Raw genomic sequence first — 4,836 nt, 5'->3', positions numbered from 1 at the left:
CTAACATCTGTCGGCCCTCGTGCACGTGCACCAAAGGCGGAGACGCGGGAGCCGCTCGGGTACCTAGGCTCCAAACCTGGCTCCACGGCTCACTCCAGGAGCTGCTGCTGCACCGTGGGAGGCCATGGGGACACTCGGGTAACTGGCTTCCTGCTGCCCGTGTGAGAGACCTGGGGTGAGCTCCAGGCTGAGCTGCCCCAGTCATAGGCATCTGGGGAATGAAGCAGGGGGTGGGTTCTCTCCTCCACCCCTCCTCTCTGTCTCCGTCATTCCCTAACTCTGCCTCTCAAATACAGAAATCTTTCATAATTGAGAGGCAGAGTTCCGGGGGTGGGGGTGGGGGTAGAGAGCCTCTCCATCTGAGTTCACTCCCTACAAGGCTGTGTGAGCGCAGCTGGACCAGGCCGAAGCCTCGAGCTCCATCCAGGTTCCCCATGTGGGCGCAGGGGCCCAAGGACTTGGGTCATTTGCTGCTGCTTTCCCAGGAGCACACGAGGCTATGGAAACAGGCCGAAAAGAATGAAGAGGAAGCAAATTCACAGAGGTCCTTGTGAACCCATGGACTCCTGGTCTGAGCCTGATGAAGACTTCATTTCTCAAAAAAAAAAAAAAAAAAGTGGGGCAGCAGGGACTTGAACAGGCACCCACATGGGATGCTGTTGCAGGCAGCAGCTTAACCCACCGTGCACAACACCAGCCCCTCAAATGTATCTTTAAAACACTTATTACATAAAATCAACCAGCATATACTGGGCTGTGACATTTCCTAGCCACCTCCTGTCGCTGTCCTGGTGATTTCAGACGTTGCCATATCCATGCCAAACGCCGTGTGACCGCACAGCCCCGCGGGAGCGCTTCCTCTAGTCCATCGCTCTCGTGGCTGGCCGGTGGTTTTCACCATATATATATAATGTGTGGAACACGGAATACCTGCCAGTCCACTCTTACCAGTGAGGCTTCCAGTCACTGCAGGCTCTTAGCAGCTGAGGTTTGGGGGACTCAACCATTGTATATGGATCCAACCCACCGCCTTGTTCAGGGGTCAGCTGTGTGTACATACGTGTCCACACATGTCTTCATGCGGGCACATTTCTCTTTGCCCACCCTGGTTTGGCTGGGCGAGGATCTGAGCTCTCCAGGAGGCGCCGTGTGTCGGGGCGCGCAGGGCAGCAGCCCGCTGCTTCCACATGGCTGGTCCTGGACACTGGTCCCTCCTTCCGCTGTGACGCCCAGACAGGAGGAGCCGCCCAAAGCCAGGGCGGACCTGGGTGGTCCTAGTCCCCTGCTGAATTGCCCAGGAAGCGCCCCGCCAGCTCCTGGGCCAGCCTCAGGGCCCTCGGCGTGGCACGCTGAGATGGAACGCCTCTCTGTCGCGGGCACAGCTAAGCAGCCACACGGAGCGGCGTCACAATTCCAGAGCCCCCACCACCACCACCGCGAACCTCATGAGGTTGCAGCCGGTCACGTGCTGAAGCGTGGACAGGATCTGGGGCCCCCTGCCGTGGGGGCCTCACCTAACCGTCCATGTTCAAGGGCTTCCAAGCAAGCTCGGTTGGACAAGGAAGCCACCTCTGCCCTTTCCTGGACGTCCAAGCTGCGGGCAGCTTTGCTTTATTTTCAGAAACCTCTCTGAACACCACAGGGCTGCCTTTGAACCTAAAAATGCTCTGACTACAAAAATCATTTTGTTTCTAAGAATGACTGCTGGGCCAGCGCCGCGGCTCACTAGGCTAATCCTCCGCCTAGCGGCGCCGGCACACTGGGTTCTAGTCCCAGTCGGGGCGCCATATTCTGTCCCGGTTGCCCCTCTTCCAGGCCAGCCCAGCCGTCTGCTATGGCCCAGGAGTGCAGTGGAGGATGGCCCAAGTACTTGGGCCCTGCACCCCATGGGAGACCAGGAGAAGCACCTGGCTCCTGGATTTGGATCAGGGCGATGCGCGGGCCGCAGCGGCCATTGGAGGGTGAACCAACGGCAAAAGGAAGACCTTTCTCTCTGTCTCTCTCTCTCACTGTCCACTCTGCCTGTCAAAAAAAAAAAAATGCTGTGGGCAGCCCGGTGCTCCCCCCTTTAAGGCTTGTACCCCAACTTAGAACTTGCCAGGCGAACAGGAACCTGCGGTAAGGGCGGCAGGATGGGACGTCCCCCAGACTCTGCCACACACGAGGAACCTGCGTGCCCTCGCTTGAGCTGTTAGGTTTCCGCCTGTCTCTGGGGTTACTCATTACTCAGACAGGATGTTCAAGCAGCCCTACTGCGAGGACCTTGTGGCCAGGGGCGGAGGCCTCCAGCCGGCAACCACAGGCGCCTCCTTGGATGCAGGTCCTCCAGCCCTGGTCAAGCCTCTGGATGAGACCACGCATGGCCTGGTGCACACGGAGCTGCAGTTCCGAAACCAGCTGTCTGCATCCCTGGCCTGGGGAACCGGGCTGCGCAGTGCACAGCGTGTGTGCCCAGCCCAGGCCGGCCAGGTCTCTGCTCCTCTGCCCTGGGCCCTGCCCCAGCCTCTCTGCTCTTCAGGTGTCTCCACCGCGAGACACCCCCATCCTGAGCGTGGCTTCCCCAGCGTGCGCCCCGAAGTCCCATCTGTGTCTCCTGCTCCCAGCTTCCCTGCGCCCAGCTTCTCTGGGAGGGACTGGGGATGGAAGCCCATGGGCTGGGGTGGGGGCCTGCGGAGACTCCCTCCCTGGTCCTTCCAGCTCTGGGTGGGAAGGGGTGGACGGCCCCTCTCACCTCTCTCTGGTTCAGAAACCGGGGATCCGCCTGGACAGTGGGTACATTTCTGTTGCCCTCAAGGAACACTGAGCGCCCCACCCCCACCCAGGCCCCAGGTTCTCTGCTATGGGTCCAGAAGCCCCCCAAAGGCCACCCTGGGTTGGACCAGCAGCAGAGCAGACCGCAGGATGTCGGTGTGGCGGGGCCTTTGTTCTGCTTCCTGCAACGGAACCTTAGGAGTCCCCACTTCCTGCACCAAAAGGCACCAGGCACCGCCTGTGATTAAACAGCGGCGATCAGAGTCCTGCTGGGGAAAAACCATTGCTCCCCAGGAGCTCGCTGGAGCCTCAGCAGACCCCTGTCCCGGGCACAGCTTGGCCCTGCACAGCCGCAGCCATGGTGCAGAAGCCGCTCTCGCCTTCTCTCGTATGTTTAACCCCGTGTTCGCCCTCCCCAGTGCGGGGGAGATGAGGTCCCTGTGCTCCTGCCACCACCCCCACCCGCCCGCCGAGCAGCATGGGGCACTGTGCCTCTCTCCCGCTCCCGTGAGGCTCTGCAGCGGGCCCCTGCCAGCAGCTGAGGGGCGGCCCCCAGAGCCATCAGGTTCCACTCCCGGGAAGCCGGGAACGTGTGTGACCTCGTGTGCTAGCGTGGGTGGGTGTGGCTGCATTCAAGCTCTTGCCATGGGGAGGTGACCCTGGGTTAGCCATGAGGGCCCTAAAAGCCATCAGGAGTGTGCTTGTGAGAGGGCCGGAGGGGGACGAGTCACACAGAGCGCTGGTCCAGGCGAGGGGGCAGCAGGGACATGGCCGCAAGCCAAGGAAAGCCAGCAGCCACCAGCAGCGGGCGAGGCCAGGAAGGGGCTCTGCTTTGGAGCCTGCAGCAGGTGCACAGCTCTGTGCTCACACAGACGCAGGCGCCCCCATGGAACGCCAGCATTGCAGATGGCCGCTTAACGGACACGCAACACCGGCCACACCACGAATCTTCCCAGCCTTCCCAGCACACACATGTGCACACACACACACGCACACACACGACACCAGCCCTGGCTGCAGGAGGGAGCACCTGTCCCCCGCTTTGCTTCTCCACCCTGCCTGCTGTGAGGAGCCTGGGACGGGCAGGCATAAGATCAACGCTCGCTTGTCCTGGCTCACACACTCTGCGTCTTTTTTTTTTTTTCCCCAATACATTGAATTCCTTGAATTACCATGACAGTTCCAAGGGCTTCAAGGCAAAAACCAGGGGAAGCCGATTTGCTCAGGATGCGAATGTCTGAGCCTGGGATGAGAATCAAACCCAGAAAGCCCTTTGAACCTTGTCAAGAACCAAAGGACCCCATGGGCATCCAATATGGGCGCTGGTTCAAGTCCACTGCTGATCCAGCTCTCTGCTATGGCCTGGGAAAGTGGCAGACGGTGGCCTGAGTCCTTGGGCCCCTGCACCCACGTGAGAGGCCTGGAAGAGGCTCTTGGCTCCTGGCTGCAGACTGCCCCAGCCCTGGCTGTTACAGCCACCTGGGGAGTAAACCAGTGGACAGAAGCTCACTCTCTTTCAAATAATAAATAAATCTTAAAAAAAAAAAAAAAAAAAGAAGAATGCCAAGGGCAGTATTACCAGGGCCAGCCTCTACCCCGCTCTCCCCATCAGCGCTGCTTCCCACAACAGCACAGCATGTGGGCCTTGTGGGCAGGGCTGGGTTCAGGCTGCAGCCCGGCCACCTCCTGTTGTAGGAGTGGGGGCACGTCTGCACCCCGTGTGGTGTGCTAATCTCTACAGGGCCCGTAACGCCCAAAGCAACAGAAACACTGGGCAAACACGCGCAGTTCAGACGCAACTCCCCCTGCACACACACACCCCAGTATTTCCATTCATGGGCTGGCTGAGTCCGCAGATCAGGAAGCCCCGGCCGCCGGGAGCTGGCCGCTTGGTTCCAGCCTCCCCGTGTGACCGCAGGTGCTGCGAGGGACAAGGCAGGGAAGGCCTGGCGCTCTCGCCCGGGGTTGGGGGGGGAACGCAGGCCAGCCCAGGGAGCCACAAGTCAGGAGCACCGCGTGAGGCCGGGCAGGAGGCGTGCAGTTCAGGGTCCACGCGCAGGCTGCCTCCTGCCACCCGGCGCTGCA

The sequence above is a fragment of the Oryctolagus cuniculus genome, chromosome 21 (genome assembly GCF_964237555.1).
Source record: "Oryctolagus cuniculus chromosome 21, mOryCun1.1, whole genome shotgun sequence".
Taxonomy (NCBI): Eukaryota; Metazoa; Chordata; class Mammalia; order Lagomorpha; family Leporidae; genus Oryctolagus; species Oryctolagus cuniculus.
The sequence above is the reverse complement of the archived record's forward strand: the minus strand, read 5'-3'. Positions refer to the sequence as shown.